The sequence below is a fragment of the Bombina bombina genome, chromosome 3 (assembly GCF_027579735.1).
Source record: "Bombina bombina isolate aBomBom1 chromosome 3, aBomBom1.pri, whole genome shotgun sequence".
Taxonomy (NCBI): domain Eukaryota; kingdom Metazoa; phylum Chordata; class Amphibia; order Anura; family Bombinatoridae; genus Bombina; species Bombina bombina.
Genome location: NC_069501.1, coordinates 35,826,403 through 35,846,145, shown reverse-complemented (window position 1 = coordinate 35,846,145; position 19,743 = coordinate 35,826,403). Strand labels below are relative to the sequence as shown.

Genomic DNA, 19,743 nt, shown 5'->3' with positions numbered 1-19,743 from the left:
ATGATGTAAACGTGTAGGAGCCATAATATTAGTATGTATACATGTAGAAGGCCAGAAAGGAGACTAACATATTTACACATCGACTTGCCCTAATCTAGAGTAGCCAGCGTTTGTCTCAAAGTTTACTCTTACTTACTGAGGAATAGCGATGTTAATACCCCATACAGGTTAAGTGCTCATGTAAGCTCCAATACTTGTCAGGACCAAGGCTAAGATAGACCCAGTATGTGTGATTGTTAATATGATTCACAACTATAACAATTAAACCATAGACATAAGTCAAATAACCCCAAACCCATCCACATATCTGAGAGAAATCAGGAAAACTAAAGCTTCAGACTCTTTGGTCGTCATAAGTAGTTCCAGGTATTATGTGGGAGTCTCTGAAAGTTCAAGTGAGTTTCTATCAGGTCCGGTCAATGCAAGCTTTGCAAGAGGTGGCTTAGACTTCAGCCCCACACCTTCGCTCCCCAGTCATAGGCTTCTCTCATCTCCTCTGCACCAGTCAACTCAAAGGACAGTTTCCTAGCAATGACCGCACCGGAGGCACTCAAAAGAAGTAAGCTGCGACCCAGAGGGAAGCAGCTGACACACACCGCCGGGATCCCAGCAGGAGAGCAGTGGGGTTTTCAGAAAATCAGGCCACCATGCAGCTTGGAAAAAAAGGCCATCTAGCGCAGTCAGCCCTGAGAACACTGCATTCTGCATCCATGTTGGCGATGTAGTTACACCTTGCCGGGCATTCCCCAGGGTGTGGGACTCTGATGACTTCACCTCAGAGCTCGACTCCACCAGCAAGTGCGCCGAATCTGCTGTCACCCACTCCGGAGCGCACGGGCTTGCAGTGAGACCCTGTGGCACAGCAGCAGCATGGGCCTTGTAAATTTGAGCGTGTGGATGTTCCGGTCCCACTTGCGGTTGCAAAAGAGGAATGTCCATGTCCCTCGGCTGACAGCAATCAGCAGGCTCCGAGAGTGAAGTAGTATGGTGAGTTTCATCAGTGAAGAGTAGCATGCTGAGATCCTTTAGTAGCTGCTCATAGGCTTGCTTCACTCCACTGCGTGCTCCCATACGCCCACTGCTTCCAGGGCATCCATAGTAAGAGCTTTTCTCTCTTTTTCTTTATTTTTTAACTCCTCAGTCACTGGAAGTATTCTACTGTAGTAGTAAGTAGTACTACTCGTAACCCCAGTCTCCTAGGGGGGGGAATATGCGGCAGCCCCGGCTCCACAGACCGACAAACACTGTGTGAGTGCAGCAGCCGTGAGGCCTAACTGTAGAGCGTAGGCAGAGATTAATCTCGAAAGATCTTCCCAGGGTTGACAGATTCTTCAATCTAGTAGTAGTTAGCTGGGTTTTAGCTATGAAGTAAGCTCTTTTTTAGAGAAAAGCAATATGATTATCATGTAAAACTCCAAAGTAGAGCCAGGAGCTCCCTCAAGACACGTCTTGCCGCTACAGCTGTAGGCTCCGCCCCCCCATGCACTATTTTGATATTTCTTCTGCTCGCAGAGTTTTCCGAGCTTGGGCTCTGCAGTGTGATTCCTCTTAACTTATTTTTCATTTGGATAAGGCGGTTCTTAGTACTAAGTTGGGATTGCTTACTTAGGTAGTGTCGGATCTCATCATCATCAAGAAATAGTTTTTTCCCTATCTTTGTCCTACTCCTTTTCAGAAGGAACACCTTTTGAATAACTTGGATGTTGTGCATGCTCTAAATTTATCAACAAACATCGATTTTTAGTCAATCTGCTGCCTTGTTCGTTGTTTTCTGGTAAGCGTAAGGGCCCAGAAGGCAACTTCTTCTACTCTTTCTTTCTGGTTCGGAAGTATTTTCCGATTAGCTTATGAGTCAACTGGCCTCAGCCTCCTGAGAGGGTTTCGGCTCTTTCTACTAGGGCTGTCTCTTCTGGGTTTTCAAAAATGAAGCTTCTGTGGAGTTTATCGGCAAGGTGGCCACTTGGTCCTCATTGCATACCTTTTCTAAATTCTACAAATTGTATTCTTTTGCCTTGGTTGAGGACTTTCTTTGGGAGGAAGGTTCTTCAAGCGGTGGTGCCTTCTGTTTAGTTCCACCTGTCTTGTTTTCCCTCCCTTCTGTTCTGTGTCCTCTAGCTTGGGTATTGGTTCCCACTTGTAATTAGAATGGATATTTGGACTCTCCATGCCAATGGGAAAGAAAACAAAATGTATGCTTACCTGATAAATTGTTTTCTTTCCTTGGTATGGAGAGTTCACGACCCGCCCTTAATTTGAATTAAGACGTCTTTTTTTGTATAAACCTCAGGCACCTCTATACCTTTGTGTCATCTTCTTTTTCCATTTTCCTTCGGCCAAATGACTGGGGGTTATGGGTAATGGGAGTGACACTTAACAGCTCTGATGTGGTATTCTTTGCTTCCACCTGGTGGCCAGGAGTTGAATTACCACTAGTAACTAGAATGGTTTGTGGACTTCATGCCAAGGAAAGAAAATACTTTATCAGGTAAGCATAAATTTAGTTTTTACGTTCCTATGTTCTTTACATAGAAAATAATTGTTCTATTATATTTTTATTATATATCTGATAATGTTTATGTAAAATACATATCTATATCTTTATAGGAATAGATATACAGGTATAGGTATATATAGATATATATATATATAGAGATGTGTATTTACAATATAAAGTACATTGTTCTGCATGTAAAGAACGGGTAAGCGTGCAAGTATAGGTAGCGTAGCTTACGTATGAGCGGGAACGCTAATTACTATGAGGTCACATATATGTAGAATGTTTTAACTGTAACCCTCTTCCGTAACTGTGTTCTGGTGTTTGTGGCAGCCGAGCTTGGTAGCCTGGGTATCGGTGGGCATGGCAGTGTTACGTTTTGCATGTCTGATTGGTGGCTTCTGTACAAATCATAACTTTAATTGGATATTGTTTCTATAAAAACGTTCTGCCCTGCATGAGCATCAACTTAAAAATCTAAAAACACTTTTTTTGTCTATTTCTTAAATTCTGTTTAAATTTACAATGAGGCTAACAGGAAATGCACCTGCTTAAAGGGACAGTAACGTCAAAATTAAATGTCAATGATTCAGATAAAGTATCACATTTCAAACAACTTTCCAATTTACATCTATTATCAATTTTGCTTTGTTCTTTTGGCATCTTTTGTTGAGGAGTAAACCTAGGTAAGCTGATAGGAGCTTAGGAGCGTGCATGTGTTTATAGCAGCAGTGTTTGCAACTATGTATAACATTGCTATAGACATTGTTACAAGCACTGCTGCCCAATGGCTAAAGACACATGCACCCTCCTGAGCTCACCTAGGATTACTCTTTAACAAAAGATACCAAGAGAACTAAGCAAAATGTATAATAAAAGTAAACTGGAAAGCTGTTTAAAACGTTCTGCTCTATCCAATCAATTTAAAGGGATACGAAACCCAAAAATGTATTTTTGTGATTCAGACAGAGCATACCCTTAAATAAAATAGTTTACACTTCTATTGTCAAATTTGCTTCCTCCCCATGATATTCTGTGCTGTAGAGATACCTAGGTAGGCATCTGGGGCACTACAGGGCAGGATATAGTGCTGCCATCTAGTGCTCTTGCAAATAAATAACTGCCATATAGTGCGCAAGACACATGCACGCCCCTGAGATTACCTCCCTGCTTTTCAACAGAAGATACCAAGAAAACAAAGAAAATTTGATAATAGAAGTAAGTTAGAAAGTTGGTTAAAATTGCTGCTCTGTCTGATTCATGATGGAAAAAGTGTGGGTTTCATTAACTTTATAGACAAATAGGGGAACTCTGACAATAAAAAGTTTTGATTCGATCCTTTGAAACTATATCCTTCTGGGAGCTAGCTGCTTATTGGGGCCTGCACATATTTGCCTCTTGTCATTGGCTCACCTGATCTGTTCAGCTAGCTCGCAGTAGTACACTGCTGCCCATTCAACAAAGGATTCCAAGAGAACAAAGCAAACAATAATATAATTTAATTGGAAAGTTGTATAAAAGTGTATGTTCTATCTGAATATGAAAGCACATTTCGGGGTTTCATGTCCCTTTAATTTAATCCCCCTTAAGTGGCTCACCTGACCCACCTCACCACTAAACACAACCCTCTCCATCAGACACTACCAACACCTTTGGTGTCCTTGGGCTCTTCTGCCCAAAACAATAGGGTCCATCTTTCTCAAATTCAAAGCCACGTTCCTTCTGTGTTTAAGTTTTTTACACAGTGCTGATTGGTTAATCATTACGGAATGTGAGTTGCTGGACTGTCACACCTGAGTAGTTACTGTAACCAGTGCATCAATAGACATCAGGAGGTTTTTAAACATAGGTTCTTTTAAAGCCTATTTTGCTGTGAGCTCTTAATAAGACTTTGGTACCCACAGATGGAAAACAAAATGGGGCAAGAGTCCTCTCTTCTGAAAGAGGATATACTCCCTGACAGAACCAAATGAAACAAAATCATAGGTGGGGGTGCAGCCCCTGTCTTGCCCTCGACAGTACAAAGGGCAAATTAAACCAATTATTTGAAAGAAGCAATTGTCCCCTCTTAATGAATGATCCTGTACCTGTGCAGGTGCCAGCCGATATACAGAACAATGACCATTAGCCCCAGCACAGGGGTGAGATGAATTAATAGTTTATGCTACTCATTTTCTGTATAAAGTGCATTTGCACATTTGTAGCTTGTGTATAGAATCTACATTAACAGCTGTTAGTAACACTTGTTTCCTTAGCTCTGGTAAACTGCCCGTGAGGCTGGAAACGCGTCAGCTGTGGAGTTTCTTTGTATGCTGTGCCGCTATTTTAATGCAAGTACTCAATAAATTGAACTTAAACTAAAGGAATCTCTCCCTGCCTTTTTCTCACTGGGACAGCGACATTTGTGCTGTTAGAATCTACATGACATTAACAGAAAGAGTAAATACTGGTTCAGCACATGGGCAGAAATGGCTTGACATGGAGAGGGTTAATGAAAAAAGCATTAAAGGAACAGGGAAGTCACAATGAAACGTCCACAATTCAGACAGAGCTTACAATTAAAAAACATAGCAACTTAACCTCTTTCTTTTAGTATCTGTTGTTAAAAAACTAACTCATTTTCATTAGGGCATACTGAGGTAGGCTAGGAAGTGTCCGAGTGTCGAGCACTATGGCAGACTAATAATGTTTTACATTTAGTTCTCGTCACATGCACACTCCTGAGTATACCTCAGTATGCTCTTGTGGAAATATGCTAAGCATAAACCATGGGTATCTAGAGAAAGGGGAAAATTAAATGAATATTATAAGCAGACTGGACTTTTCTAACTTAAAGGGACATTAAACCCAAATTTTGTCTTTCATGATTCAGATAGAGAATAGAATTTTAAACAACTTTCCAATTTACTTCTATTATCTAATTTGCTTCATTTTTTAGATATCCTTTGTTGAAGAAAGAGTAATGCACATGGGAGAGCCAATCACACGAGGCATCTATGTGCAGCAACCAATCAGCAGCTACTGAGCCTATCTAAATATGCTTTTCAGCTAAGAATATCAAGAGAATGAAGCAAATTAGATAATATAAGTAAATTAGAAAGTTGTTTAAAACTGCATGCTCTTTCTAAATCATGAAAGAAATTTCTCTTGTTAAGTGTATCCAGTCCACGGATCATCCATTACTTATGGGATATTCTCCTTCCCAACAGGAAGTTGCAAGAGTTCACCCACAGCAGAGCTGCTATATAGCTCCTCCCCTTAACTGCCATATCCAGTCATTCTCTTGCAACCCTCAACATAGATGGAGGTTGTGAGAGGACTGTGGTGTTTTATACTTAGTTTATTTCTTCAATCAAAAGTTTGTTATTTTTAAATGGCACCGGAGTGTGCTGTTTTTTCTCAGGCAGTATTTGGAAGAAGAATCTGCCTGCGTTTCCTATGATCTTAGCAGAAGTAACTAAGATCCACTTGCTGTTCTCACACATTCTGAGGAGTGAGGTAACTTCAGAGAGGGAATGGCGTGCAGGTTTTCCTGCAAATAAGGTATGTGCAGTAAAATATTTTTCTAAGGAATGGAATTGACTAAGAAAATGCTGCTGATACCGAAGTAATGTAAGTAAAGCCTTAAATGCAGTGAGAGCGACTGGTATTAGGCTTATTAATAGAGATATATACTCTTATAAAAATGTGTTTTAAAACGTTTGCTGGCATGTTTAATCGTTTTTTGACATATGTTTGGTGATAAAACTTATTGGGGTCTAATTTTTTCCACATGGCTGGCTTAAATTCTGCATAGAAACAGTTAACTGAGGCTTCCCACTGTTGTAATATGAGTGGGAGGGGCCTAATGTAGCGCTTTTTTGCGCAGTTAAAATTACAAAATGAATCATCCAGATTCCCTCAGCAGTCCCATGAATGCTACAGGACATCTCTAAAGGGCTAAAAAGACTTCCAAAATCGTTTATAGGGAAGGTAATCCACAGCTCAGCTGTGGCAGTTTTGTTGTGTCTGTCGTTTTTTTGATCTGTTTTTTGCATTAAGGGGTTAATCATCCATTTGCAAGTGGGTGCAATGCTCTGTTAACTTATTACATATACTGTAAAAATTTGTTTCTCTTAAAGGCACAGTAACGGTTTTTATATTTGCTTGTTAACTTGATTTAAAGTGTTTTCCAAGCTTACTAGTCTCATTATTAGTCTGTTCTAACATGTCTGACATAGAGGAAGCTCTTTGTTCATTATATTTAAAAGCCATGATGGAACCCCATCTTAGAATGTGTACCAGATGTACTGATTTCATGTTAAGCAATAAAGATCATTTTTTGTCTTTAAAAACATTATCACCAGAGGATTCTGTCGAGGGGGAAGTTATGCCGACTAACTCTCCCCACGTGTCAGACCCTTTGACTCCCGCTTTAGGGACTCACGCTCCAATGGCGCCACGTACACCAAGGGCGCCCATAGCGTTTATTTTACTAGAGGATTCTGTCAAGGGGGAAGTTATGCCGACTAACTCTCCCTACGTGTCAGACTCTTCGACTCCCGCTCCAGGGACTCACGCTCAAATGGCGCCTAGTACATCAAGGGCGCTTATAGCGTTTATTTTACAAGACATGGCGAAAGTTATGAATAATACTCTGGCAGCGGTATTAGTCAGACTACCTGAAATTAAAGGAAAGCGAGATAGCTCTGGGGGTAGATACAGAGCATACAGATGCGTCAAGAACCATGTCTGATACTGCCTCACAATATGCAGAAGCTGAGGGGAGCTTCAGTCTGTGGGTGATTTTTTTGACTCAGGGGAGATGATTTAACCTGATTCCGATATTTCTACATTTAAAATTTATGCTTAAGATCCTCCACTTGTTACTCAGGGAGTTTTTAGCAGCTCTGAATGACTGTGTTACAATCACAGTGCTAGAGAAATTGTGTAGACTGAATAGATACTATGCAGTGCCGGTGTGTACTGTTGTTTTTTCCAATACCTAAAGAGGTTTACAGAAATTATTAATAAGGAATGGGATAGACCAGGTGTGCCGTTCTCTTCCCCTCCTATTTTTAGAAAAATGTTTCTAACAGATGCCACCACACAGGACTTATGGCAGACGGTCCCTAAGGTGGAGAGAAGAGTTTCTACTCTAGCTAAGCGTACCACTATCGAGGACAGTTGTGCCTTTTTTTTTTTTTTTTTTTTAGATCCAATGGATAAAAAATTAGAGGGTTACCTTCGGAAAAGGTTTATTCAACAAGGTTTTATCCTGCAGCCCTTGCATGCATTGCTCCTGTCACTGCTGCTGCGGCGTTCTGGTTGGAGTCTCTGGATGAGGCTTTACAGTTAGCGACTCCATTGGATGAATATACTTGTCAAGCTAAGAGCACTTAAGCTAGCCAATTCCTTTGTTTCTGATGCCTTTGTTCATTTGACTAAACTAACGGCTAAGAATTCTGTTTTTACTATACTGACGCACATAGCGCTATGGCTTATCTCATGGTCAGCTGTCGTGACTTTAATAAATAAGCTATTTAACTTCCCTTCAGGGGACAGACCCTATTAGGGCCTGGTTTGAAGGAGATCATTGCTAATATCACTGGAGGAGAAGGTCTTGCCCTTCCTCAGGACAGGTCCAAATCAAGGGCCAAAACAGTCTAATTTTCGTGCCTTTCGAAACTTCAAGGCAGGTGTGGCATCAACTTCCTCTTAGGCAAATCAAGAGGGTACTTTTGCTCAGTCCATGATGGTCTGGAGACAACCGGACCTGGAACAAAGATAAGCAGGCCAAGGAGCCTGCTGCTGCTGCATCTTAGACAGCATGAAGGAAAGGTCCCCTATCCGGTAACGGATCCTGTAGGGGGCAGATTTTCCTTTTTCGCCCAGGCGTGGGCAAGAGATGCCTAGGATTCCTGGGCATTGGAAATTATATCCCAGAGATATCTTCTGGATTTCAAAGCTTCCCCTCCGAAATAGGGGAGATTTTACATTTCACAATTATCTGCACACCAGATAAAGAAAGAGGCATTCTTACATTGTGTACGAGACCCATCCAGTTCCAAGACAGGAACAGAGTCAGAGTTTTTCTCAAATCTGTTTGTGGTTCTCAAGGAGAGGGAAACTTCAGACCTATTTTGAATTTGAAAAGCTTAAATAAATTCCTTAGAATTCCATCATTTAAAATGGTAACTATTTGTACCATCTTAACTAGGATCCAGGAGAGTCAATAGAGGACTACAATGGATTTGAAGGATACTTATCCTCACATAACGATGCATAAGGATCACCATCGTTTTTCAGGTTTGCCTTTCTAGACAGGCATTACCAGTTTGTTGCTCTTTCCTTTGGGTTAACTACAGCCCCAAGAATCTTTAGAAGTGGCCCCTTATTTAGGCGTCGAACTTCAAATTGCCAAGTCTCATACGGATGTAGTACTGGCATTTCTGAGATCGCAGGGGTGGAAAGTGAACAAGGAAGGAGTTCTCTATCCCCAATCTCAAGGGTTTCCTTCCTAGGGACTCTGATAGATTCTGCAGAAATCAAAATTTACCTGACGGAGTACAGGTTGTCAAAGCTTCTAAATTACTGCCGTGTTCTTCATTCCATCCTTCGGTGGCTCGGTACATGAATGTAATCGGCCTAATAGTAGCGGCAAGGGACATAGTACCGTTTGCACGCCTATATTTCAGACCGCTGCAACTATGCATGCTCAGTCAATAGAACGGGGATTACACAGATTTGTCCCCTCCTTAAATCTGGACCAGAAGGCCAGAGATTCTCTTCTCTGGTGGCTATCTCGGGTCCATCTGTCCAAGGATATGACCTTCCGCAGGTCAGATGGGACAGTTGTTACAACAGATGCCAACCTTTTAGGTTGGGATACAGTCTGGGACTCCCTGAAGATTCAGGGATAGTAGACTCAGGAGGAGACCCTCCTTCTAATAAATATTCTGGAATTGGGAGCGATATTCCATACTCTTCAGGCTTAGCCTCAGTTAGCAACTCTGAGGTACATCAGATTAAGTCGGACAATATCACGACTGTGGCTTACATCAACCATCAAGGGGGAACAGAAGTTCCCTAGCGATGTTAGAAATCTTTAAATAATTCACTGGACAGAGACTCTGTCTTGTCTATCAACTCTCCATATCCCAGGTGTTGAGAACTGGGAGGTGGATTTTCTAAGTCGTCAGATTTTTCTCCCGGGGAAGTGGGGAATTCCCTCCGGAGGTCTTTGCACAAGATCAAGCAGGAGACTGCTTTGGTGTTTTTAACAGCGCCTGCGTGGCCACGCAGGACCTGGTATGCAGATCTGGTGGACATGTCATTCTTTCCATCATGGTCTCTGCTTCTGGGACAGGACCCTCTACCTCAGGGTCCTTTCAACCATCTATATTAAACTTCTCTGAGATGGACTGCCTGGAGACTGAATGCTTGATGTTATCGAAACATGGCTTCTCCGAGTCAGTCATTGATACCTTAGTACAGGCATGAAAGCCTGTCACTAGCAAAATTTAACATAGATATAGCATAAATATCTTATTGATATGAATCCAAGGGTTACTCATGGAGTAAAGTCCGGATTCCCAGGATACTATCCTTTCTCCAAGATGATTTTGAGAAAAGGGTTGTCAACTAGTTCCTTAAAATGACAGATTCCTACTCTGTCTATTCTTTTGCACAAGCGTCTGGCAGATTCTCCAGACGTTCAGGCATTTTGTCAGGCTTTGGTTAAAACCAAGCCTGTGTCTAAACCTATTGCTTCGCCATGGAGCTTAAACCTGATTATTGAGGTTCTTCAAGGAGTTCCGTGTGAACCTTTTCATTCTATAGATATCAAACTTTTTATCCTGGAATGTTCCTTTTTGGTAGATATTTCCTCGGCTTGTAGAGTCTTCGAGTTATCTGCTTCACAATGTGATTCTCCTTATCTGGTCCTCCATACGGATAAGGTAGTCCTGTGTATCAAGACTGGGTTTTTTACCTAAGGTGGTATCCAACAAGATTATCACTCAAGAGAGTGTTGTTCCATTCTTGTATTCTAATCCTTCTTCAAAAATGGAACGTCTTTTACACAACTTGGACGTGGTTCGTGCTTTAAAGTTTTACTTACAAGCTACTTCAGATTTTCATCAAACATTACTTGGTTTGTTGTCTACTCTGGACAGAGGAGAGGTCAAAAGACTTCAGCAACCTTTTTCTTTCTTTTTCTTTCTTTTTGGATAAAAGCATAATTCGTTTAGCTTATGAGACTGCTGGACAGCAGCCTCCTGAAGGGATTACAGCTCATTCTACTAGAGCTGTGGCTTTTACTTGGGCCTTTTTTAAAATGAGGCTTTTGTTGAACAGATTTACAAGACGGCGTCTTGGTCTGCACTTCATACTTTGCTTCTTTGGAGGCTATTTTTGGGAGAAAGGATTTTTTTCAGGCAGTGGTCTCTTCCGTTTAAGTTCCTGCCTTGTCCCTCCCTTCATCCGTGTACTTTAGCTTTGGTATTGGTATCCCATAAGTAATGGATGATCCGTGGACTGGATACACTTAACAAGAGAAAACATAATTTATGCTTACCTGATAAATTTATTTCTCTTGTAGTGTATCCAGTCCACGGCCCGCCCTGTCATTTTAAGGCAGGTAATTTTTTTCATTTAAACTACAGTCACCACTGCACCCTATGGTTTTTCCTTTCTCTGCATGTTTTCGGTCGAATGACTGGATATGGCAGTTAAGGGGAGGAGCTATATAGCAGCTCTGCTGTGGGTGAACTCTTGCAACTTCCTGTTGGGAAGGAGAATATCCCATAAGTAATGGATGATCCGTGGACTGGATACACTACAAGAGAAATAAATTTATCAGGTAAGCATAAATTATGTTTTTTTTAGTTTCATGTCCCTTTAAGCACATTGTGTGAATCAACTTTAATGGGATATGAAACCCCAAATGATCTCTTTTATATTTCAGACAAAGCAAACACAAAATTTCTGATTTGCTTTAATTAGCAAATTTGCTTCATTCTCTTTGTATTCTTTGTTGAAGGAGCAGCATTGCACTACTGGGAGCTAGCATATCAGGTGAGCCAATGACAAGAGGCATATATGTACAGCCGCCAATCAGCAGCTAGCTTCTTCTAGTATATTTCTGCTCCTTAGCCTGCCTACCTGCCCTACCTGAATCATGAAATACAGTTTTGGGTTTCATGCCCCTCCTGTAACTGCATTTAGCGCCCTGTATATGTAGCAGGTCTTCTGTCTCTGTAGTAACATCCTCTCTCTTTGTTTTCAGCTTGCAGTATCCTGAACAGGGCCCACCCTCGTGCTCTGTCACATGGAAGAGCCCCGCTGGCTCCAACTAAGACACCAGAACTATAGGGAACAAATGAGAAGACCCAGTAATGCAGTGACATGATGCACAAGTGTGTGTATGTCTGAACTCACAGAAGCACAGCTATACACTGAAAGCAACTAGAGGCTGCTGTGCACTCGCACAAAAATATTATTATTTCCCCAAGCACAAAGTATATTACTGTATATATACTTACAGTGTACACATACACACGTGTATATATATATATATATATATATATATACACACACACATACATATATATATATATATACAGACACACACATACACATATATATATATATATACATGATACAGGCACACACACACATATATATAAATATATATATATATATATATATATATATAAGAGCTAGGAAAGGGAGGGCACTCTCAGGATTTATATACATCAAAGTTAGTTTATTGTTTATAACAACAACGTTAGAAAGTCATAAGGATAGGTCGACGTTTCGGCTTACATAGAAGCCTTCATCAAGACAGATGAACAACTCACAACGGCGACTAGCAGCCGGTGGTGTTGTGTGCGGCTGCTAGTCGCCGTTGTGAGTTGTTCATCTGTCTTGATGAAGGCTTCTATGTAAGCCGAAACGTCGACCTATCCTTATGACTTTCTAACGTTGTTGTTATAAACAATAAACTAACTTTGATGTATATAAATCCTGAGAGTGCCCTCCCTTTCCTAGCTCTTATCTACAATCCATGTGTTTCATTATTAGTTGAAGCTGGAGTGCTGGAACACGTGCTAATTGTGTATATATATATATATATATATATATATATATATATATATATATACACACACACATATATATATATGATACAGACACACACACATACATATATATATATATATATATATATATATACACAGACACACATATATATATATATATATATATATATATATATACACACACACATATATATATACACACAGACACACACACATATATATATATATATATACACATGATACAGGCACACACACACACACACACACATATATATATATACACACACACACACACATACACACATATATATACATGATACAGGCACACACACACCCATATATATATATATATATATATATATATACATATACACAGACACATACACACATATATATGCATGATACAGGCACACACACACATATATATATCACTGGGGGATTGCACTCCAAGCAAACAAATAATCCAGTGCCCTGGGTGCAGCAAACAAATAATCCAGTGCCCTGGGTGCAGCAAACAAAACAAACAGGCATATGGAAAAAGCGCACTCCAAGGGATCCTTAAACAGGCACTTTTATTCAGTGAACGTTTTCGGACAAATATAGTCCGTCCTCAGACCAAAATGTGGACGGACTATATTTGTCCGAAAACGTTCACTGAATAAAAGTGCCTGTTTAAGGATCCCTTGGAGTGCGCTTTTTCCATATGCCTATATATATATATATATATATATATATATATATATATATATATATATCCAAAGGAAAAAGACAATTGGCTCAGCACTGTTTCATAAAAGTGGAAAAACCTTTATTGAGGTGTCATCATGAAAGGACAGCAACTTTTCGGGTAACACAGACCCTTAATCATGCTATGGATTGCTATGCAACACAGCTTTAAATAGGCTGAATACCTTGATTACAAACATATTAACTCCATAAGTGCCAAACATTATTAACCAAATGCAAATGTTTCTACTGCCATCTACAGGATAAATTCATGAATTACTCTAAACATTTTAACAACATGTTTTTCTTTCATAGTAAGAAAATGTTAAGCACATAGGTAAAGTTAAACACATGAGCAGTGATGCATATTTCGATCATGAGATCCAAAATTTAAAATACTTATATAAATGTGAAAAACTATAATTTATAAAAACAAATATAGATCATAATCTCTGTTCAGACCTACAGGATGCAGAGTTTTAAGATGTTGGATCCACCATACCTCTCTCTTTTTTTTTTTTTTTTTTTTTTTCAAAAGAGCTTTATTAGGAAAAAATAAACTTTCATAATACAGTTGGTACACTTGCAATGACAGACACCGTTTTATACCATAAACAATTCTAATGATAATAATATGTAACAGACTAATAGGCCCCTACTACACTGGTCCCAGTGTAAAAGATATATGAAAGCTTCAGCCTGCTACTAGCGAAGTGTCAAACAAGATCAAGGTAGATGGTTAGCTCTCTACATACATTTTCAGAAATTTTCCAGTAACTAATTACATGTCTTTTAGGGTAAAGACATGATGCTTCAATAACAAATACAAATACAAACAATTCGGGTCTAAGAACAAAAAGATATACAGATATGTGAAATATTACCCGGTCCGCAGCACAGCACCTTAAACCCAGTACTCCGAGCCCACCTGTTTACACACAGTCAGGGGAACTGGAGGAAACCAGGGTAGGTAAGTAACCGTATATATAGCAGGGGGAAAGGAAAAGAGGGAGAGAGAGAGAGAAAGAAAAAAAAATAATAAAAAAATAAATAAATAAATAAATTAGGGCACAGAACGTCCACCACTCCAGTAACACCTCCTAACCTAAACCCCAGGTCCATCTCTCATCACTCCATTTCGGGACCCCCCCACAGTAGCAACAATTCCGTGTATGAATCAAGTGTCGCGGTCTTCACATAATGATATTTCTCTAAAAGGAGAATATTTTGCACATTTTGTCTCCAGTCCGCAAGGGTAGGTATCAGAGGGGACTTCCATTGTTGAGGTATCAGGTTCTTAGCTCCCGACAACATCAACATCAGGAGACTCTTTTTCAACCTATTCTCTATTTTGTTAGGAAAATGGAATAGCAGAATCTCAGGGATTTTTGGAATGTCAAGGTCAAGCAATTTCTGCATTTCCTGCCAGACAGAAGACCAAAAGTCCAGCAGGAGCGGGCAGTCCCACCAAATATGCAAAATCGTACCAGTGCCACCACACCCCCTCCAACACTTCTCTGAAACTCTCGGGTAGATTGTTTTAAGTCTAGACGGCGTGAGATACCACCGGCTTAAGAATTTATAGTGTGATTCCTGCATACGAGCAGAGACCGACAATGTCTTTACGGCTCGGAAAATCCGCAGCCACTCCTCCCTAGAAAGCTCAGAGCCTAACTCCCTATGCCATGCTCTGGTGAAATTTGGGAGAGGACTTTCTCTCGGGTGTAAAAGTAAAGTATAGACGATGGAAACCAAGTGTCCAACCGCAGTACTTTGGGTACATAGAGATTCAAAAGGGGTAGGGTCTCTCAACAACTGCCGCTTGTGTTTGTGAGTGTTGATAAAGTGTCCTATTTGCAGATAGGTAAACCAAGTCAAAGAGAGGTCTGGGAAGTCCAGCAGGACTTCCTCTTTTGTTTTTAGCCGTCCCATACGGACAAAGCTGACAGCCCGATTATTAAAGGGGGAACTCCGCTCCAAGGGCGCTCTGAATTGCAGGGTCAAATCAGGGTTGCCAAAAATAGGCGTTAATGGTGAGATTGGGGTAGAGATATGAGAGTCCACTCGCAATGTGGCATCCCAAGTCAGAAAGAGCTTCTCCAAAAGGGGGAACCCCATTATTTGTGAGGGCCTGTGTTTGCTATTTATCCACAATAATGACGTCAATTCATTAACCTGAAGAATCTCTTTATCTGTGGAAATCCAATCTTTTTGTGGGTTTCCCTGACACCACTCAACCACTCTTTGTAGGATTACTGCTTTTCTATAAAGCCTTATGTCTGGGAGGGCCAAGCCACCCTCCTCTCTTGTCTTGTACATCGTCTGCTTACTAACCCTCGGTCTAGCCCCCTGCCAGATGTATTCCTCGATTAAGTTTTGGAACTGAAGGAGGAAGGCGTGCGGGAGAGGAATGGGCAGTGTCTGGAGCACATAGAGCAGCCTAGGAAGAACGTTCATTTTCACCACTCCAATCCGTCCAAGCCATGAGATGCTTTTATGTTTCCATGCAGAAAGGTCGGCTGCGACCTCACGTCGGAGTGTTGCATAGTTTGACTCAAATAGGTCCTGAATGGAGACAGCGAGATAGACTCCCAGGTACTTCAGGAGTCTATCCTTTACCTGGAATGGGCTGTAATCCCGTAACCAGTCTATAACAGACTGATCTAGGTTAATCCCCAGCACTTCTGATTTGGTGGCATTCAACAGGAAGCCAGAAACCTCTCCGTATCTAGCGAACTCCTGCAAGAGGGCGGGGACAGATGTCCTCAAGTCACTCAGGGTGAAGAGCAAATCATCGGCGTACATACTTATTTTATAGTCTCGCTCTCCTATCATATAACCCGCTATCCCGCAGTTGTCACGGATGTTGCACGCCAATGCTTCAACCGAAATGGCGAACAGCAGGGGAGACAAGGGACACCCCTGTCTGGTCCCATTGGTAATGGCAAATGGCTCGGACAAAAGACCGTTGACCCTAACCTTTGCAGTAGGCCCGGAATAGAGGCAGAAAACCATCTCCACGAACCGATTTCCAAAGCCCACCCTCCTCAAGATGTCCTTAAGGAACTGCCAGCTCACCCTGTCGAAATCTTTTTCTGTATCTGTCGACAACAGGGCGAGCGGCAGCCCCCCTTTGGCAGAATGTGAAATCAGTTGCATAACCTTAAGGGTGTTGTCCCTGGCCTCTCGACCAGGGACAAACCCCACTTGATCCAAAGCAATCAGATCAGGAAGAAACCTATTAACTCTATTTGCCAACACCTTTGCCAAAATCTTGACATCAGCGTTTAGCAAAGAGATTGGCCTATAGCTTTGCGGTCTGTCAGGTGGCTTACCTGGCTTCGGGATCACCGTTATATATGCCGCTAGCATAGAGGGAGGCAAAAACCTCCCTTCAGATAGAGAGTTGAACATAGATTGCAAATGTGGTAACAGGATGGGCAGGAAGGTCTTATAATATTTCGAACCTACCCCATCCGGGCCAGGACATTTCCCACTCGGGAGACTTTTTAGAGCGTCCTCTATCTCCTCCCTAGTCAGAGAGGAGTCAAGGAAATCCACTGCCTCTGAGTTGAGTACTTTCAGTTTCGTGTCTTTAAGATATTCTTGGACCAGGAGGTCCTGGGGGGGACCAATAGTCTCACAAGCAGCCACCGTAGATGTTAGATTATAAAGACCGCTATAATAATGCCGGAAAATTTCCGCTATGCCAGGGCTATCTCTATGGACTTTGTCCATATGGTCTCTCATGGAATAGACATACGCCTTAAGCTGGGATCTCCTAAGTGTTCTCGCTAAGAGCTTCCCGGCCTTGTCTCCACCCTCATAGTACCTCTGATTTAGCCAGGTTGCAATCTTATGATTTTCCTCCTGGAGGAGCTGATTAAAATCTTTTCTGGCCTGATTCAGGTCAGTCTCTCTAACTCTGTTTAAGGGATCTTTCCTATGCAATTCCTCTAATGACTTTATTTCTGAGAGCAATTGGTCGTATTTGTCTCTCCTCTTTCTCTGCAGTCGTGCTTTATGTTTAATGAGATGACCCCTGATAACACTCTTATGAGCCTCCCAAACTGTTGTAAAGGGCAGTTTGTCCGTCATATTTAGTTCAAAATATTCCAGCATACGGGCTGAGACATCCTCGACAATGTCAGGGGCATTCAAAAGAGTATCGTCCAACCTCCAGGTAACTGAGGTAGGGGGCGTGTCAGGCCACATCATCTGGAATGTGACCGGGGCATGATCTGACCACGTGATTGGGGCAATCTCACTACTCTGTACATACTCAATGCCTTGCGAATCTACAAAGAAATAATAAATACGTGAGTACTTCTTGTGCGGGCTAGAATAAAATGTAAATTTTTTGTCAATCGGATTCAGAGTACGCCAGACATCATGCAATAAATGATGTCTAAGTGTTGCATTTATATGTTTAATTACACGATGTGGCACACTGGAAATACCATTGGATGTGTCCTGTTTGGGGATAAGAGGTACATTAAAATCCCCCCCCATAATGATTACCCCCTTGGCATAATCAAGCAATCTACTCGAGATAGTCTTAAGAAAAGTATGCTGAGCAACATTCGGGGCATACACATTGACCATTGTTACCTGGACGCCATGAAGTGACCCCACCAGCATAAGAAAACGGCCTTCCCTGTCCCGATGAGTCTCTTGTATTTGAAATGGAACACCCTGACGAATCAGGATACCAACTCCATTTTGTTTGCGGGGGCCAGAGGAAAAAAGAGCTGTCGGATATCTATGATTATGCCATTTCGGCTCCCTCTGCCTAGCGAAGTGGGACTCCTGTATGAAAATCACGTCACCACTCATTTTGTGTAACTCCCTCATGACTATTGAGCGTTTGCCCGGACTATTTAAGCCCTTCACGTTTATCGTCAGAAATCTCAGAGGTTTAACCCGTGAGTTCCGGCATTTAGTGTCCATATTTACCAAAAAAAAAAAAAAAGGGGAAGAAGGGAAGAAAGAAGAGGGGTAAGAAAAAGGGAAAGTAAGGGAAGAGAGAGAGCACAGACCTGGTCAGGGAAGTATTGTATTTAGGTTATAGAAATGTGTTTACTGACGTTCCAGGCTTTAACCCCAATAGGGATAATTGCTAGATAAGATAAATATAAGGTGAGATCTGCTAGAGTAGCTGTAACTGCGAACCCGGGTCTCAGTAAGACCAACTAGCCTCTGTGAAGGCTTTTCTAGGGGGAATATGCCGGCGGATAGCCTATTGACACATAATGAAACGTACAGAATCTATTTCGAGGTGGCTCAACAATCATATATATGACTTCAGACACTTAAATACATGCAATAATGAAGTTGAGAAATATCAAAAAGAACCAACATTTTAGAACCAAGGGGGTAGTATGTACTCCAAGGTTGGACAGTCGCCAAAAAAAAATATTGCGAAATCCATCCCCAATGCACAAAGACCATATATGCGACAACTCTGCAGGAATCATCTAAACATGAAATATAACAATAACAGATGATCCCGAGCTAATCTCAGGAATTAGTAGTTTAACAAGTAGATATGATTTCTGATTGGGTGATGAAAACAGTTCTATATGTGAGACATTAATATGCTAAATACTTATAGTATATAGATCAGTCCAGGAAAAGTCTCATTAACTCAAGTAAAGTCCCTGGTCTTGACACCTTTAGCAGAGTGAAACAACATTTTAGAACCAGGGGGGTAGTATGTACGCCGAGGTGAGACAGCCGCCAGGAGACAGCGCGCCATCCATCCCCAGTGCACATAGACCAAATACACAACATCACTGTGGGAAACATTCAAGCATGAAATATAACAATAACACATGATCCCGGGCTAGTCCCAGGAATTATTAATTCAAGAAGTAAATATGATTTCTGGCAGGGTAATGAAATCAGTTCAATATGTGAGACATTAGTATGCTGAATTCTTTAAAGATGCAATTCAATCCAGGGAAAGTCTCGATACCTCAAGTTGAGTCCCTAGCCATGTCATACATATCAGAAAAAACGGGTGTGTTTTCTTACCTCTCCCGTCAGGATGAACAAGAGGGTCCTGCGGGATCCAGTGGCGGATTATCCATGTTGATCGGTTGTGGCACTGCAATATTCAGCGTGGAGCAGAACCTGTCTAGATCCGCAAAGGAGCGGAAAACTGCTGACCTATCGCCATTAGTAGCCACCAGACAGGTGGGGAATCCCCATCTGTAGGGAATCTTGTGTTCCTGCAGGACAGATGTTAAAAAGCGAAGATCCCTGCGCTTCTGTAGAGTGGCGGGGCATAGATCCGAGAAGATTTGTAGGGTGATCCCTGCATGCTGAACTGGTTGTTTATTCCTGCTACACCGAAGGATCTCCTCTTTATCCTTATAATTCAACATTCTGAGGATCACATCCCTTGGGGGAGCCTTCGGCGATGGTTTAGGGCGCAAC

General features: G+C 41.5%; 1 protein-coding gene across 4 annotated transcripts in view; it reads left to right on the top strand.

The window, feature by feature from the left end:
• Nucleotides 1-12,085, top strand: part of POPDC2 (popeye domain containing 2) — a 182,937-nt gene extending 170,852 nt beyond the window's left edge. For all 4 annotated transcript variants that reach the window (XM_053705784.1, XM_053705783.1, XM_053705782.1 and 1 more), the window contains one exon: nucleotides 11,763-12,085. The gene's annotated coding sequence lies outside the window, so the exon portion shown is untranslated. The remainder of the gene's footprint in view (nucleotides 1-11,762) is intronic.
• Nucleotides 12,086-19,743: the final 7,658 nt, after the last annotated feature.